Source organism: Dermacentor andersoni, chromosome 1, assembly GCF_023375885.2.
Source record: "Dermacentor andersoni chromosome 1, qqDerAnde1_hic_scaffold, whole genome shotgun sequence".
NCBI lineage: Eukaryota > Metazoa > Arthropoda > Arachnida > Ixodida > Ixodidae > Dermacentor > Dermacentor andersoni.
Window position 1 is genome coordinate 35,113,426 of NC_092814.1, and position 19,780 is coordinate 35,133,205.

Sequence of the window (19,780 nt, forward strand, 5' to 3'; positions counted from 1 at the left end):
CCTATTTTTAATTTCTAGGCTGCTGCGTCAAATGGTGTACTCAAGAGGATGCTCGCTTTGCTTTGCATTTACAGAACACTGCTATTATCGCTTTCAGCAGTGATATGAGGGGGAGGGGGTACATTTTAGCAAAACTTTGGGCAAGAAAGTTTTGCAAGAATTAAATTACTACTTTGTATGTAGTAGCGCCACATTGAACTCATTGCTGAAGGATGTTATATGATTCACAGAACAAACTTAATTCCTTCTGTCCGTAGGCTTGTTCTGTGAAACGTTCTTTCTGCAGGCCATGTTATTCCACTGTTTTGTATGGGAAACATGTTACACTTTTATTATCTCTTTCAGCAATAATACGACAAAAAAGAAAAAAAGGAGGAACAGTGCACAGATTCTTTATTCTGACAGAATATAAGTCATGAAGTTTATTAAGAAATTGAAATGCATAATAGACAAATTAAGAAAACAACTAATTATATTTCTAATTAACTACTTTACGGTGCACACTGTTATTTACCAATTGTAGCCAGTGAGATTGCAAGGAATGAACATTTGGAACGAATTTTCAAGATAACGTCAGTTTCAAAATATTCATTCCCAAAGTGTGCAACAAAATACATGGGTGTTCCAGTTACATTTGTGCGTCAATGTATAAAGTGGTGGTTTGTTAAAAAAGTAAGTGGAACAATAGTGCATTTTTACCGCAAGTTTCACAGCGCATATCTGGAAACCCATGTGATCCTTAAAATTCAAAGCAAACAGGTAGACAGCACATGTGGTAGGATACGAGCACATGTACAAAAAAACACTGGGGGAAAAACAACACACACAAAAACGCTTCAACCTGGGTCGAAAAGTAATCTTACTTTCTTTTTAAAATGGTATACAAATCTACTCAATTGTGCAATTTTCACTGCAGAAGGAAAACTATTACATATTTCTATTATTTGATGACCTACTGATTGAATGCCATAATTTGTCCTCGGTCTAATCGAAATAAGTGAGATCGTTCGTAAGTTATAGTGAATATCATGGCTGACGTACATATTGCTGGATGAAAAAAAGTATTGGTTAATACGATGATAGATGAGGGCCATTAGTTTAAACTTATAGCACTCAGTAAAAAGCATTACGTGAAAAACAGAATAAGTTATTGTGGATACCTGGCCTTCTCGTTAATAATTTCAGTGCTTTTGATTGCATGATTATCAATTTATTTCCATCATTCTTATTACGCGTGCCCCAAACTAAGTTGCAGTATATGAGGTGCGAATGAACAACAGAAAAATATAGTTGCTTTGCTACAGAATATGGAAGAAGATGGTTAATGCGGCTGCTAACACCTATAGATCGAGCCATTTTCATTTTGACATGAGTGACGTGATCAGACCAGCTCATCGTTGCAGAAGTGTACACCCAGAAACTTGCAACTACTATTACGTCCAATTTCTGAATCATAGAAATAGAGCTTTGGGTTGTGCTTTATTGCTTTATTTTTTGCATGGAATAGTATGAAATTGGTTTTTTTAATGTGAATTGATTTACAATCAGCCAAGCCTGTAATTTGTTAAGCCACGTATTCGCTTGCTGCTCAAGTTCCTTTCGGTCTGAGCCAGAAAAGATGTTAGTATCGTCAGCGTATAGGAGAATGTTCGAAGTTGAAGAAATGTTCACAATGTTATTTATATACATAGCGAACAGGAGAGGTGCTAATATGGATCCCTGAGGTATACCATATTTTAATGTTCCATGGTCAGAGCAAGTGTTGTTGTTTAGCCTTGTGTACTATTGTCTTCTACTCAGGTAGCTTTCCATTAGGTCTTTAGCGATGCGACAAATTCCGTAACTTTCTAATTTCATTAGTAGAATATCATGCTCCGATTCAAACACTTTGCTGAAGTCACGGAAGAGACCAATAGTAAAAAGTTTCATTTCACTGTTTTGAATTAAGACATTTTTATATGAAGTAATGTGGTCTCAGTCGACTTGCCGGGTTGGAAGCCATATTGATGATCACTTATCACATTCTTGGAGGAAAAGAAACCAAAAAGACGCACGTAAATTATTCTTTCGGCTACCTTAGAAAAAACTGGCAGAACTGAAATTGGCCGGTAATTGCTGAATTCTGTTTTCTTTCCACCTTTGAAAACAACAGTAACACAGGCTACTTTTAGTCTATCCGGGAACACTCCAGTAACCAACGTCTGATTATGTAAGTCAATGGTCCTATAAAGCACCCAATAGAATGTTTAATTGGCAATGGTGAAAGGTCGTCATCCCCAGGAGCACAGGTATTTCTTAGAGAAACCAATAATGGTTGTAATTTCTGCTTCTGTTGTTGGTGTCAGCAATATCGAGTCAGAATTTGATATGTGCATGTATGGCATAAGGGAGGTATTATTTGGGAGGGGATTTGAGGCTGTATATTTGCCCGCTTCCAGGAAATGTGCATCAAATTTGTTTGCTAATGCAACTCCATTATAAAGAAAACCATTTATCAGCATTTCAAGAGGTTCTGTGTTACTTTTGTTACCTATGAGAGTTTTAATTTCTTCCCAGATCTGCTTAGGGTTTTTCGCTATGTGTGAGAACTTATTTCTGTAAAAGGATACTTTGCTTTCTTTAGATCTGTGTTTAGTATATTACGAAACTTTTTGTACTCTGCTAACATCTCAAACTTCTTGTTTTGAGAAAATCGAAGAACATTTTATTCTTATGAAAAGAGCCCTAGTTATCTAATCTTATTGAGCCTTTCTGTGCTTTTTAATTGCTACCACAGGAAAAGCAACATTGTAATGGTTAATTACTTTTGTTATGAAATTATTTTCTTCTTCATTTGTGTCAGTTGCACCGTAAACATCTGCCCAATTTGTTGTTGTCATCAATTAACAGAAGATAGCGATATTATTAGAATCATTGGTTCTACATGAGTAAATAGGAGTGGTTTGTTTTTTACTGAAAGAAAAAAAATATAAAGGGCAGTAAGTGGTTGCTTAGACCCGAGGACACAAAAAAGACCGCATCACGAGGGAAGTTTGTGTAACAGAGATCTATTATTGTTGTTGACAATCTGTATACTCGTGTTGGCGACTCAATCATGTTAGCACAGCCATATAGAAGCATCATTTCAGTTAGGGCCACTTGAATAGGAGATCTAACCATAGCATAAATATTAATATCACCAGGTGCAATAGCATGCCATTTATTTAAATTCGCATTTTCCAAAAACGACTCGGTAAACTGAAGAAAGGCCTCTGTGTTTCCTTGTGGGGGGCGGTACAGCACAATGATAAAAATGTTCCGGTGTAGTAAACTAACAGTCTCGACATCATTGAAAATACCCGTATAATCAGTCTGGATGTCAAAAGATAGGCTCTTGCGCATGTGTAGGGTCACACCACCACCATGTTTATCTTTTTTGAATTTAGTTATATGTTTGTAGCCAGAGAACTGAGAGACGTCTTCGTTCGAGTGAAACCATGTCTCAGTAAAAGCAAGGAAATCGAAAGTGTAGTTCATCTGTTCTATTTCTGCCGCGACTTCGTCGCCCTTGTTTCTTAGGCTTTGCGCATTTAAGTGATAAAAGGATAGGCTATTGTTTGCACCATATTCAGATGTTTTTAGCAGTTCTTGAAATGAATCAGCAGAAAAATAGGCCATATTTCAACTTCTTTTCAAAGGGAAAACACACATGGTTCTAGACAATTTTGCCTAAATCACTCACATTGTTAATGCAAATTGCGTGAGTACTTGGTTCGTTTCGAGCAAATATCTTTCCTTCCTTGGTCCAGACAAACCTGTAGTGTGCCTCAGCAGCTCTTGCCTTTGCGAGCCACAATAGCTTCTGTTTTGTACAGTTAAGTTGTTAAAAAATTTAATATTCTTATTGCAGTGTCTCAGAGTGCTACGCTTGGCAATCCACTGTGCTTTTGTGGATTGTTTGCAGAACCTGATGAGCACCACAGGAATTCCATTTGACCGAGATGGAATACGATGCAGCCCATCAACATCACTCTTTGTAATCACCGGCAGATCAAGCTTAATAGCGAGATCATTAAGTTTCTCCATTAAATATTCACATTCAGTTTCAGGCAAGCCATAAAGTTCTATGTTTTGTTTTCTGCTGTATTGATTTAGGGCATTTAGCTCATTGCGTAACTCTGCAATTTCTTCTTTGTCATTAGCTGCTTCGAAAGTATCAACTTTCTTTTGCAGGGCTTCGATTTGCTTATTGTGTTTATTTGAAGCTTCTATGAGCTTATCGTACGTATCAGACATGTGTTGCACAGATGTCTCAATGTTGCTCACTGCATCTTTAAGACTCGATGTCTGATCGACCTTCACTGTAAGCGCACCAAGCGTTCTGCTTATGTCTGCGAGCTGCCTGCTCAAAGCAATGGGCACATTACTATTCTGCTGTCGAACAGTGTCAGCACTTCGAGACGCTGTCACGCGACATGTCTGACACTTCATTTTGGCTTTCGCTTCCGCGTTTTTTTATCTGTACATGCGCTCTCCAACACCTGAGCACTTTTCCAGATGATAACTTAGACCACGCTCCGCACATGTCATATAATCATCATCTTACATTAATTCCTCAAAACATGCTAGACATGATTTGCCAAGGTCAATGCTCATTGCAATGCACAGGTTGCACAAATACAAAATTTACAAAATGTTGGTGCATAGGAGGTTTGGTTTTCCTAGTACGCTATGCACGCATTACACGAAAAACACGAATTACATGATAAACACTTGCTCGGGCAGTAGAGGCAGCAGCAAAAGGTAGGAATGGGTAGAAGTGCAAAAAAATTTGCAGCAACAACTGCAAACTAATCTGCAAAAGTGAGCAAAGTTTCTTTAGCTGCTGTTCCAACGTATCCGCCGCCACCACCACTGCGTGAATGCGAAGCTCGATAAGCAGTAGGTGTTTATAGCTGATTAGATGGGGGCAGCAATAGGTCACATGGTGCCTTGGCGCTTCCAAAAAGAGAAGAGAGGCTTCCAGCAGTGATGCAGTGACATCATTAGCAATGATGTATTACTGAGAATGTTCTTGTGATCACAAAGCCAGCCATTAACGTTGGTGGGTCCAGCTGCTTGTGGTGATGCTGCATGACGACATTGCAGAAGTGAGAGCAAGCAATTTTTCATTTTTCGCTGTTTTTGACACGAGATTGTAAGTTCCCTGCTGCATGCAGTGCAGTAATATTTGGCTCACATGTTCACAGCAGCTTCTGCAACAGATCGGTAATGTTTTCTTACTATGTTATTCAAAAAGTGTTTAAGGGCCTTTTTAATCTAGATAAAAACTTTACAGTCTCACAATATACGTTGTTGTAGGTAGATGTATGACACCTGGACTGTTCTGAATTCCATAAGCACTCTTCCTATTGGCAAAAGCACAGGCCACACAGTTATGAGATTCATCTATGATCACTGTCAAGAATTATGTGTTTGCCACAGGGCATGTTTGTGGATCCCAGCATAGTGCAGGATGTAGAAGTGTTAAGATTTCATAAATTGCAGTGATCATAGGTTAGTGAAGTCTAGGATGGCTCTAAATTTGAAGAGAGAAAAAGCAAAATTAATCAAGAAGGAACAGGCCAACCGAGATGCAGTAAGGGTAAAAGCAGAAGAATTCAATCTGGTGCCCGTAAACAAATATGCAGCTTTAGAACAGAAAGATAAAGGTAGCATAGAGGGAATGAATGAAACCTTAACTAGACTGATTTCAGAAGTAGCAATGGAAGTGGGAGGTAACGCACCAAGGCAACCAGTAGGTAAGCTCTTGCAAGTAACAAGGGACACAATAAAGAAATCGCAAAGCATGAAAGTGTCTAACTCAAGAGATCAGATAGAATTTGCTGAACTGTCAAATCTGATAAACAAGAAGAAAGTAAGTGATATTCGAAGTTGTAACACTGGAAAGATTGAGGAAGCAGTAAAAGATAGCTGCAGCACGAAATCAGAAGAAAACGTGCATAGGACAGGGCAAGATGCATGCAGTGAAAGATGAGCAGGGTAAAGTCGTCAGCAATGCCAAGGATATAGTAATAGCAGAAGAAGAATTCTTCATTGACCTTTATACAATACCCAGAGCAGCCACGCAACCTTCATTGGAAGTAGTGATGAAGAGAATACAGAAGCTCCTTATATAACCAGCGATTAAGTTAGAAGAGCCTTTAGGGTTGGCAATATCGATGAATGATTAATCGATTAAATGTATCCCAGAAAATGATTAATCTTCATCGATGTCCACCTTATCTAACCGATTTAATCGATTAGAATTGTTCAATGAATCGTTTTTGAGAGTTTGACAGGAGTGGTGCAAGAATTTTGAAATCGTACTGGAATGGCGGTGCACTAGCAGTGAATGTGCGGCTCTCGTAGAGCGACTGTCGACTGTTTCTCTGAGTGCTTCCCCTCTCTTTCCCCACACCACACATGCCACCATATCATCCGAAGCTGGAGACTTGAAATGCTCTGACAATTCAAGGCATACTATAGCAACCCAGTCGTTGATCATCGTACCATTCCCAGTCCACTAAAGTCATACCACAGCATGTGCGCTGGTTTGGAGCATGTATTTGACATTGCGATGGAGTTCATGTCGATTCCATCAACTCTATAGCACCCGATCATATATTCCTGCATGCTGGTTGTGTGGCCATTCAAAAGTATCAGTTTCATTCAAGCATCCCAGCCAATTGACATTCCTTTGCTGTGTAGAAAAGAGCATGTGGTTTAAAATCCTAAACCAGTCATTTCCTTTTCCCCTGAGCATATTGCAATTTCTTGCCTATTTCAGTTGGACTTCACCTTTCACTTTTGCCATTTTTCCTTTTTCTTGTTTAACTGTACTCTGCAGGGTTTCACTAGTGCCATGTATCTTATTTAATTCTGCATGAAGTGCCATTTTATAACATGTATTGTTTATCTTTTTATAAGCTACTAGTGCCAACTATATTTAGTGTTTAGCAAGTTAAAGATTATACTTTTTAAAACGTTTATACACTTGTATTTTAAGCTTTGTTCCAACTCTTAAACATCAAAATAAGGTCCTACAAAAGTAGATAACTGTGTTTCAACCATTTTAGAGTGCCCGGCAAAAATTTCAATGAATTAATCGATAAAAAACCCTGCATCGAAAGCAATTAATTGATTGAGGGCTAGAATGATCAATGAGTAATTTTTAATTGATCAAAAAAATTAATCGACCATCCCTAAGAGCCCTGCAAGACATATCCCTCGGAAAAGTGGCAGGAGAAGATGGAATAACAGGTGATTTAATAAAATAGAAAGGAGATATTATGCTCACGACTTCAAGTCGTGAGCATAATAAGACTTCAAGCTGGAAGAATGCCAACATTATACTAATCTATAAGCAGGGAGATGTCAAAGAATTGAAGAATTATGGGCCCATCAGCTTGCTTTCAGTAGTGTATGAAATATTCAACAAGATAATTCCCCATAGAATCAGGGCAACACTTGACTTCAATCAACCAAGAAAACAAGCTGGCTTCAGGAAGAGATATTCTACAATGGATCACGTCCATGTCGTCAATCAGATAATCGAGAAACCTGCAGAGTGCAATCAACCTCTCTATATGGCTTTCATAGATTATGAAAAGGCATGTGATTCAGTAGAGATGCCAGCAGTCGTGGAGGCATAATTCAGGACCTTAACCGAGAAAGTGTAAGGGTGGGGTTGAAGATTAGTATGCAAAAGACAAAGCTAGTGTTCAATAGCTTGGCAAGGGAACAATAATTCATGTTCCTCAGTCAGCCTCTAGAGTCAGTGCAGGAGTACATATATATAGGTCAATTACTCACAGGGGACCCTGATCATGAGAAGGAAATTTATAGAAGAATAAAAATGGGTTGGAGTCCATATGGGAGGCATTACCAAATCCTGACTGGGAGCTTACCACTGTTGTTGAAAGGAAAAGTGTACAATCATTGCATTCTGCTGGTGACAACATAAGGGGCAGAGACTTGGAGGTTAGCAAAGAGGCCCGAGAACAAGTTCAGGACTGCACAGAGCCATGGGACGAAAAATTTTTGGCGTAACGTTAAGAGACGGGAAGAGAGCAATGTGGATCAGAGAGCAAACGGCGATATCTGATATTCTAGTTGACATTAAGAGAAAGAAATTGAACTGGGCAGGCCATGTAATGTGTAGGGCAGATAAGTGGTGGACCATTAGAGTTACAGAATGGGTGCCAAAGGAAGGGAAGCGCAGTTGAGCACGGCAGAAAATTAGTTGGAGTGATGAAATAAAAAATTTGCAGTTGCAAGTTGGAATCGGCTAGCACAAGACAGGGGTGATGGGGATCGCTGGGAGGCCTTCATCCTGCCGTGGACAGAAAAAGAGGCTGATGGTGATGATAATGTTTGTGGTTGATCGTATAGAAGCAGCCAATGTCAGCATGTGCCAGAGTTGATCAGACTGTCATTCATGATCCTAGCATGAACAGTTCAGTTAACCCTTTTATTAGCTTGATTAATTGATTGCATCAATATCAGGGAGCCACGAATGGAAATGCATCATTTGATTGCAGCTTGACATTGTGTGACTGGAGCTGTACTCAAAAATGGCAGTGCAGTGAAGCTGCACCATCTACAACTTTTCCTGCATCGCATTAGTATTTAGCACCATACAGTACATGCCACAAAGCCTCTTGTGCGTAAGATTCTCTGAAATTTCTACCACAGAACAGCTGAGACAACTATACTCCAATGTCATACATGCACTAGAAGTAGCTCACATTTTCTACTACTCGAAAGTGACAAATGTGGCATGGAGGATGCTGTTGACGGGTACTTTCGCAGTGCTGCCTGAATCCAAGAAGAGCAGAAATCAAGTAAATGCACATTCACATGCTTGTAAGTGAAACAAAACTGGCTCCTTTACAGTACATAGGGACACATAGTATGTTGCATAACACATTTCCTGCTGAATTTAAACAAAATGTTGCATGGCATTATTTGGACAATTTTTGTTTTGGAAGCATTGCAGATCTTGTGACATTATGTTTCAAGTGCAATTTTGTAGTTGCTCTAGTTGTACAATAAGCATTTCTTGAAGTAATATCAAAGGCTTCATTTTCTTGTCAATTCCGTCATTCAGCATGTAGCGTATGAAAATGCCATAAATAAGAACTCACTATAATGACTAATCTTTCTTTCAGCGTGCATGTATGGAGATTGTAGCTCAGTGGAGTGAACTTTAATCTTAAACAAGTTTTCATTCATGGAGTATATATGTCTCTTGTACATATGTTAAGAGTTTGATAGGTAGAAGTGAAATTACTGAACAGCAATCTTACTGAAGCCATGGCAAAATCCATGACAAAAGGTATCCCTTAATAAGAGAAAATAGGAGGATAGGAGTGCTAAGGTTTGTAACTGGTTGTACATGTTGAACTGAACTGTGCTACTGAGCTACAAGAACAACTAACAAAATAAGGGACACACACACCCAGAATTGCAGGAGAAAATTAACTGATCATGACTTGGTATTTATCTGTAGTGTTTGGAAATAGTGCGGGAACCATTGAGCATGTTTGGTTAGCATGCCTGAATATTTATCCAGAGGTAAGTTAAGATGTACTTACACTGCTGGAGGCACGAATGAATCTATGATGATTAGTTAAAGATGGCTAGACAATTAATGGTGTGAAGGTAGGAAAAACGCAGAGGAGAAGCATAGCTATTTTAGGGTATAAAATGATTGTTTTGTAGTTGAGAGTAGTTTAACAGAATACTGTCTGGTCAGCTAAAATTATTGCTAGGAAAGAAACACGTCACAACAAAATGATGTTTTGAGATCTGTACAGATCCATTGTTCACAACGGGAAGCTGACTACACAGAAGGTTCACGGATAGTCTTGAGTCCATGACGTAAACTTCAGGAGTACACATGATTGAGGGTGCCAGATTAGCTGTTTTTTTTTTGTTAAAACGATAAACAAATTATCTTTTTTGTCCATACTTACCATTTACTTAAATATGTTCCATATTTGTATACTATGCGACTTACTCTAGCTCCTGAATACTGATATTTGTATTGTTTCTTTACTTTGCCTCATAAAAAACTACCTTTTACTAGTACTACTTGTATTGTTGTAAATCAGTTTGGCAGAATTGTGCAATGTGGGGGAAGGTTCATGAAAGGAAAAATTCACATCTGCCTTTATATAGCACGAAGCTACAAGGGAAACCCACACGGGTTTCTTCAGAAACAAAGCTTTGTATTGAAGAAAAATTGAATCCTGGACCAGGACAAATTTTTCTTCAACTACGAAGCTTTGTTGCTGAGAAACCCATGTGGGTTTCCTTTGTACGTTTGTGCTACATACAGGCGGATGTGAATTTTTCCTTTCTTATATTCTGATTTTATTTACTTTTCAAAATGATGTTACGTATTCCAATTAGCCTAAAGGTTGGAAATGAAATTCACTCACTAATAGCAAAATGGTGTAATGATAGCCACAGATGGCATAGTTTAAAAGTGATTTGAAATCCCTAGGTGCTTCAAACTATCACTTCTTAGTGGTCATCATTGATTCACATGATAAATGATATTTCATTTGATATCTATGAATAATTTATTGCCCTAAATTCCGAGTACCACACCCCATATATTTTTATTTCAAAGCTTAATTTGTGGTCGTGCAATACTCTCTTACTCTCTGTCACTGTCAGTTACCTTAGCATTAGTGGTTAGTTTCCTGGTTCTTTTTCTCCACTGTGAGTCAACGTTTTAATGTGGAAGCATTCTAAAGGAGAGGCAGTGGTACTTTGCAAATTGAGGGTGTCGTGGAAAACCTCTCCCCCACCTCAGCTTCGGAAGGACAGTGTGGGTGCCCCCAGGTGAGGAGGAGCGCCACCGGTGTGGACAGTGCTGGAGGGTGGAAAGTGCTGTCGCCGACATTCTGCGAGGCCTTTTTTTCTTGACTGGCTGCATCAGGCTTTGACGGAGTTTGTCAGGTTCGTCTCAGCATTGGGCCTGAGTTGGAGGGTGCTGTCGCTGATGCTCTGCAAGATAAACATTCTTACTGCAATGACTTGCCCTAGCGTGCGTTGGCTATGACTCGCAAGTATTTTGCGATGCTATAGGCGTCGTCGCAATACCAAAGGGGCACGAAGGCACCGCGTTGCCGAAGTGCCTGAGCGATTCGCTGTGAATTCGGAAGTGTTGAAAGTGGCCTAGCATAGGGACATTGAAAAAATAGACGGATGATGAACACTCACCAAGTGTTAGCGGATGGACAGAGTAGTGAATAAGACATTCTGTATAACTCAAATTATGGTGGACTTAACGCGCGCTTGTTGGTTGAAAAGCTTAAATTGAATGTTAGGTTAAGATACATATATGATGCGTGCAGTAGCTTTATTTTATGTCTAAGTATGCATAAATTAAGAAACCATCACATTCTGATTTTAGAGGTTTTGTCTCGTCTGGCTTCGCAATAACTTTGTGTAGTAAGCATACGAATATGCTTACTATGCAAGTAGAATGAAGCATGACTGCACTTGAATTTTTGCATGGTCCACAAAAATGCGAGCTTATTTTCTGCATTTTATAAGTAAATCGGCACACTGGATCCTGGCAAAATGGTATACAAAATTTTGTTTACATTTTGTGTCCCTTTAAATGGATTAACAGTTTCGCACATGGATGATGTAAATGTAGAAAGCAGCCTTCCTTATCACGCCCGAACCATAGTGCGCCTACACCACCAGCTTCTTTTGTTTGAACACATGAAAAAAGTCGCCTGTGACGGCGCTGTTCTGCGTGGAAATTACCTGCATAAGGTAATGGTGCCTAAAGGTCATAAGGTCAGGGTGCCTAAATAAAGAAGCACCGCTAATTGTACTTAATTATTCACTTTCACGTGCTGCAATTGCGAAATTGAAGCGGAGCAGCGTTCAAATTTGCTTAGCAGAAATCGTAAAACTAGCACCATTCGCGAAATAAATACTTCACAGTCATGTTCACACAAACGTACGCGCCGCCGCACGCAGGCGCACACGCAGGCGCGCACGCAGTTTAAGGTCGATACACGCTCGAGCCCAAACCGCACCGCACGCGTGTGCGAAAAATCGCACATGTCGAACGCTTGTGCCCGAATTTCGGTTTACACATTCAGCTACGTAGGCACGTTACAGAAACCTGCCTTCGAATACTGACATCGCTGTGCTTGACATGTCGGAACAAGCGCATGAACCACACCGTGCACTGCTAAGGCTGCTTAAATGGGTCCTGTCACGCAAGCGCATATATACTCGGGAGATCGATGGACATGTATTTAGGCGAAGCGTGCAGAATGCGGTGTGGGCGTTGTCTGCTGCGGAGCAACCACGAAGATCGGCCTCGAACGTAGGAGCTGCGCACGCGCTCCGAGTAATAACCATGGACAGATCTTGGCAGGACGCATCGGCCTAAAGCAAACGTTGATACAGGCGCGCACCTGTTATCGCTTAGAACATGGCGCATTTTCGTGGCCTCCCTACTGTACGGTGACCGCATGCTTTAGTTGCACATTAAAACTGCTGTAGTGCCTACTGACATTGAGAATAAATGCTCGATTGCGTTAAGCACGGGGCACTTCTACACAGTGGCGTGCTATTTGGAATGGATAAAAAGCGCTCAGCTAATGACCGCAACGACGCATGTTGGTGGAAGAAATTTATTCTGTTACGGAATTTCAGTGAATAAATATGCGGTGCCAATACGTAACGAAATGCACGGTGAAAAATCTTATGAAACAATTTGGCGCTCAAAGCGAACGCCAGTGACGCGTGGCGCGTTATATGGAGCACTGCACAAGAATTAAGAAAACGGACTTTAAGGGGCCCTGAACCACTTTTTATCGAAGAGAAGAAATGCATTTGTAGTTAAAATACGTAAGCTAAACGCGGTTGTCCTCTGTGAGTCGCTGTACGCTTAGCCAGTGAACTCGTCGTGGCACCCCGCGGCAGCCCACCTATGGAAATTCGCTTTATTACTAAACAAAGGGCCCAGAAGAGACTGCAGGCTTCTGTTGGAAGGACAGCGTTTGAGTGAAAGGTGCGAGACCACGCAAAGCATCCAGTGGATGCCTGGGAAGATCCCAACGTCCTATAGCTTCTTATGCGACGCACCGAGGACGTCCACAGCACCATGCCCACGATGCATTTAAAGCACATCTACTGCTGGACTTATTGCGAACCTAACTGGACATATGTGCGAGTAACATATACAGCAGGATATTCTCGGGACGTTGATTCCAGGTGGATTTATTTGGGAGCTTCATGCTTGCCCAAACGAAATTGAGTATAACCAAAAACCAATACGAATGACACACTTAAAAAAAAAAAAATATTATTATAGGTGGTGGTGGTGTAAGGCGCACCAATTCCACCGACGGGTCTCTTGAAGTAGCAAAAGCAGATCTCGAAGGCTACCACTTGCATACCACTTACAGTGTAAGTGGTGTGACACATCAGGTGGTGTGACACCTGAAGTACGTAGTTCGTTTGATACCGAACTGCTTTTTAATGGTGGCAAGAAACAAAGATGCAAAATTTGTGAGATATTAGAGCACATGAAAGCGCACAAATATCAAAACGGAGCCCTACAATATGGGTTATCATGTCCAAGCTATGTCGTGCATATATTAGCCTAATTTGTAAATAATTAATTGCCCTCTAATTACCGTGTCAAACAGTAGTGCCTTGAACACGTTCTGTTGTACATCATCCTGAAATGGTCCTCCAATCATGTACCTGGTATGTTCTCAGTAGCTATATACTTGGGACGGACAAATGGACTTGATCAGGAGCTTTTTAGGATTAGTGCAGAACATCCTTAGGATGTACCATGTCCTGATGCCGACATCCTGAAGACTTAATGAGGGTGTCTTTGCTTTGTCTGGGGCGACTTAGCGCTCCGCTTGCGAGCTCCATGTACCGGCGTACGACAGCAAAACTTGACTGAGATGTTCCCAGCAGCGTATGCTATCCGCGCGCTATGTTATTTCACCAAGCTCGAGGGGTAGTTCAGGACCCCTTAAAATGCACCTCTGATGAGAGAATGCTATTTTATCGGTATTTTCGTCACATCGCTCTATATACACGCTTGCATCAATGTATCGACGCGTTATTCTGCGGCTTCAGTTACATTGCGCACTGAAACCCACATAAGGGCGCGTGGTCTGCATGGAAACAGTGGAGAGCTTCCCAGTTCGTCGTATAAATTACAACAGTTTGTAAGTACGGAAACGATGTCTTCCGGTTCACCTCGAGCGTTATGCGTCGCCAAACCGGTATGCAGCCTTCGAAAGGTGGCCGTTGCTGTGCGCGTATGACCTGGCACGCCCCTTGACGTGCACTGCGTCGGTGATCATTGCTTTTTTTTTTCACTTTTCTTTAAATTTTCTCACGCAGCTATACACGTATATAAGGAGCGGTGGCGCAGGCTACACGAATCGTGTCTACACTTCAGCTGATGCCATCCGGCAACTAACCCTGACCGGCGGCCGCAAAGTGAGACGTGTTTGCCTTAATGGAAGTGGTGCAGCTGCCAGCAGAGCTTTCAGGAATAATCATTTAGTGCGAATTGTTAGGGCATGGATTCCTGAGGTACTGCAGCGCCGCAGACTAGCGTGCCCATTCTGAAATTTGCAAGCCTATTCATATTCACGCCAATCGGTAATTCGTTGGTCCTCTAGTAGGTACTCCTTATCTGCCTAGATAAACCAGTTATTAGATCTAGCGTAGTTTAGTGACATTAATAATGTCTGATGCGTTTGCTCGAGTGAGGTATAAAGCAGTTAAAAAGTTATTTACTGCACTACATTTGGAGAGAGAGGCCGAAACGCACCCGACTAGTGGATGTGCAGAGTCGCGAGACGAGATCTGAAAAGTTGTGGCTGCTCTAATAATTTGGGTGGTGGAAACGAGCCCAAAGATAATAGAGATGATGAAGGACACGAGTTATCGGGAGGAAACTGTCCTGTCTCATTCCTCGTCTCTGCTGAACGCGCCATAGCTCTAATAGCACGAGTACATGCTACATACCACATGGCAGTATGAACATGACTTCGACATGCATAGACACGAGACTGTATCTGTGTTCACAAGATGGCCTACCACAAAAAATTCGGGTAGAACTCACCTACGATGACTGTCCAAGTATGCGAATAGTCGAAACGCGTCAGGTATTAGGCATGCATGTACTTCAGCCGGACTCCGCGCTCGCGCTTCTTTCTGGACACGCTGCGCCATCTAGCGTTCGGCTCGCGAAATCAGGGCGTGGCCTCCGGGATACCTGGCACGCACCGGCACGGTGCGTGCGAACACTGAGAAGCGCCGGGATGCTATGTCTGAGGAACTCATCTGGCGTGGGTTCGATCCCGCACAGCACCGAAATCATTTTAGAGGATATTTAAAAATGTCATTAGCACTCTTAGGATACTTGCTTCCCGGTGTCTGGCTATGCCTCTAATACCCGTGCCACACGGACAATTTGTGAAATCATTTCAACTAATGGAGCGCGATACGTCCTAAAGGAGTTCGATCTCAAGACATCGGAGTTGTGGTCCTTTCACACGGCCACTCGGGAGTTTTGCTGAAAAGCCGCCAGGCGAACATAAGGCGCTGTACGGCTTTATGTGCGCGCACAAAAATTCAGTTCTAATTGATCCTAAAACTATTTTACCTGTTGTTTCAATGAAAAATGATTAAAACCTTATGTGAGACGTTGACTACTTCTCTAAAAAGTAAAATGCACTCAATAATTAGCGACACTGGCGTGGCTACTGATTTTTGCTGTTTTGCTGTAATCGTTTGTCCTGACCACGACATTTTGTTCGAGATCATTCCGTGCACAATTACAATGCACGACGCGGTATATTCACGACATGACAGGCACAGCCGCGCAGAGCATCTCGCAGTGAACAAGAGAACGATGGCGTCTGTGTGTGCTATCGAGGAGCGTTTGGAGTAGAGAGTTACATTTAAAACTGCTACATTTACAAAGCTGTTACATTTACAAGCGAATGAATTTAACACAAGAGCAAGTTAATTTTTCAGTTTATCTCAAGCGTGCACTGTCGGAACGAGAGTACTTCAGCAGTCAAGGGAGATCGCCGAACAACTTCCGTCACCAAAAGCTCAATTAAACTCTGTGAGAGACGGTTGCTTCTCCCGCCCCGAGGCTAGGGTGCCTACCGAGGCGGGCCCGTATACCCTCGCCCGACACCCTCTTCACACTCGCGAATGGCACCGGCGGGAAGAGGAGGTCCCGAATGAGACTGCCGGTGCCCGAAGAAGGTTCCAGCTCGGGGAGACCACTGCGGTATACCGACCGGAACGGAATCATCTTAAGTCGGCGCCTTCCAAGGCGACCGCGGCCAAGAACACCGAGTGACTACGGACGCCGGAGGCCGCAGCACCAAGCGCCGGCCAATACCCCCGCTCTTTGCTAGACGGCCTCCTGCCTGCTCATCAAGCTTCCCGGAAGCCAATGGGTCTTGTCTTGAGACGGTACAAGCGCTGTCCCGTCTCGTTTTTTGTCCCTGTGTTGCTTTTGCGCTGTTTATGCAAAACCCGATAAAGCGTTTTTTTTTTTTAATTGTGCGCCCGAGCGCCGGTGATCTAGCGCGCCGTGTGCATCCCTGCTAGGTCAGTGTGCGCTGGGAAGCTAGACAGTGTCCGTAGCAGCTAGACTGTAGGTAGGAGCCGGCTCTTAGTGGAAGGCGGCCGCGCGACACCTAATGCACCCCGCAGGGGCGTCTGCGTAAGCAGGCGTTTGGTGTGTTGCGACTCCACGTACCCGAGCACACGAGGGTTAATTGGCCCCTCCCGCGTGTAGCCGTGCGCGGCTTAGCCCGTGTCTGGGGAAAGGGGGGTCGGGGGGGTTGAGCCGATGCTGGGTGTTTGGACCTTTAAGGCCCCCTGGCGGAGGCAACACACCTCTTCGACCTCGGCTTCACAGAGACGGCACCTCCAGACTGACCCACCTGGAGGAAATCGGCAGTCGCCTTTTCCTGTCCTCCTCTCCATCTTCGTCTTTCTGTCCCACTTTTCCATCTTTTCTGTCTTCACTTCTTCTCACTTCCGTATTCTGGGCCGGCAAGGGTTAACCTGGTGTAATTATCCAACCTTGGGTATTTTATATTAGGTTATAGCGGCGGTGCATGGCTGGCGTCTGCAGGTTTCCGATCTTGTAGCGTCCCCTTGTTGGGCTCGGTGGTGGGTGGCGGCCATCGCCGCCGAATTTTCCCATTTTTTATGGCAAAAGCTTTTCCCCCACAGCCTGATCGCTCCCTGAAGAGGGGGCGAACCGATGAACAATTAAACTTTTTTATGCAACCGAAAGTGTCTTTTCCCAAATACCACGTTGTCCACAGTCAGCACGAAACGAAGACAGTCCGAATAATATCACCATTTCTTGTAGCCAAATATCTCACTGAAGCAATAGGCCCAGGTTATAAAGTAACGAAGATGGGAAGTGGCGATCTTCTGCTCGAAGTTCGCGACAAGCCACAATACGACAAACTCTCAAAACTTGTAGCGTTTGGGGACATTCCCGCTTCTGTAGGCCCACACAGGTCGATGAACACAGTGCGCGGTGTCATCTCGGAAGATGACCTTCTCGAACTTAGCGACAGTGAATTACTAGAAGGATGGCAAGAACAGAACGTCGTCAATGTGCAGAGGATAAAAATAGGGCGAGATGACAAAGAAATACCAACTAGGCATATAATCATCACTTTTGGAACTAGCAACTTACCAGACTCAATAGAAACAGGATACTGCAAACTCCATGTAAGGCCATACATTCCTAACCCACGCCGATGCTTCAAGTGTCAGCGGTTCGGGCATGGTTCGCAAAGCTGCCGAGGGCGCACTATTTGTGCAAAATGTGCTTCAAACGAGCACTAGTCCGACACTTGCTCTTCCACCACCCGTTGCGCTAACTGTGAAGGGCATCACCCCGCGTACTCCCGTTCTTTCCCATCCTGGAAAAAAGAAAAACAAATCATCGAAATCAAAGTAAAACTGAACCTTTCTTTCCAAGAGGCGCTAACGCTTCTCTATGAACCAGTCTAGTCCGTCCTACACCGATGTGGTGCGCCGGGGGGCAGCGCTACATCATTCGGCGGCCGCCCAAGTCACACGGAGTGTGACGGCGGTCACGCCATCAGCCCCCCCCCCCCCCCCCCTCCCCGGCTGGAACAGCCAGCGCTGTTCCGGCCCCCGAAAAGGAGGACCAGCAGACCCTCGAGCCTGTTGGACCCAGGGCCACTGCATGCCCGTGCAGATCGGCCCAACATTCCCGCGAAAGTGCCTGCCGCGCGGGCAGTATCCACCGCCTCAGACGAGGTGATGGATACGAGCACAACTCCGGCGTCTCAGGCGCCCAAGGAACGGCGCAGCTCCCTCGAGCGCGCCGCGAAGGAAGAGAAATCCCGTATTACGGGGCCTGAAAAGGTCTCGTGAGGTAATCTAATCTATATCTCTTAGACACACAGCACAAGACACATATAATATGGACATACAGATGTTACAGTGGAATGTCAGGGTTTTACTCCACAACCTAGACGACATTAAGAAACTTTTTCATATGTACACTCCAAAAGTGCTGTGTGTCCAAGAAACACATCTTAAACCTTCACAAACAAGCTTTCTCCGGCAGTATGCTATTTACCGAAAAGACCGCAACTACTCCCTTGCCTCGTCAGGCGGTGTGGCAATAATTGTAGATAAGGGTGTTGCTTGCCGGCAACTACAGCTTAAAACACCCCTAGAGGCAATTGCAGTCCGTGCGGTACTGTTTAATAAACTGGTAACAATTACATCCCTATACATCCCCCCGAACTACCACCTTTCAAAAACAATTTCACAGCTTTATCTATGAACTGCCCGAACCTTATATTGTCGTGGGAGATATTAATGTACACAACCCCCTTTGGGGAGGTTGTCGTTGCGATGCCAGAGGACGCCTAATAGAAAACTTCCTCTTCACTACAGATGCTTGCGTGCTAAATGGGAAAGATCCTACATTCTAGAGCGTTGCAAACAATACATTTACATCTAGCCATTTAAGCATCGCATCGAGTACACTCTTGCCGCATCTGGAGTGGAACGTGATTAAGAATCCGTACGGGAGCGACCATTTCCCCCATTGTCATAAAACTAACAAAAGATGATGAGTGCTCTCCACATGTCTCCCGGTGGAAAGTCGAGTGTGCCGACTGGACACGATACAGTGAGCTCACGCGTTTGTCCTGGAATGACATCTGTACACTTTCTATCGATGATGCATATTTCACGGCCTTTATAGTTGACGCGGCATCAGTATGTATCCCCTTAACTAATGGATTGCCCTGTAAGCGACGTGTTCCATGGTGGAACGACGAGTGTAAGGAAGCACGTAGAAATCAAAATAATGCTTGGAACCACCTTCGATACTCTCCAACTACGGAGAGCCTGATCCCTTTTAAGAAAATAAAGTCTGAGGGTAGAAGAACGCGGCGCCGTGCCAAAAGGGAAAACTGGCAGATACATTTCTAGCATTAACTCTTATACAGACGAAAGAAAAGCCTGGAACAGAGCGAATAAAATCCAAGGTGTCCAAACTCATCCTCTCCCATTAGTAAACACGCAGGGAAATACTTTTCAGAACCAAGCTGATTCTCTAGGGGCCCATTTTGAGTACATTTAAAGCTTATTGCATTACTCAGATACATTCTTGAGGTACCAGGAACACGCCGAGCGACTGCCTCTG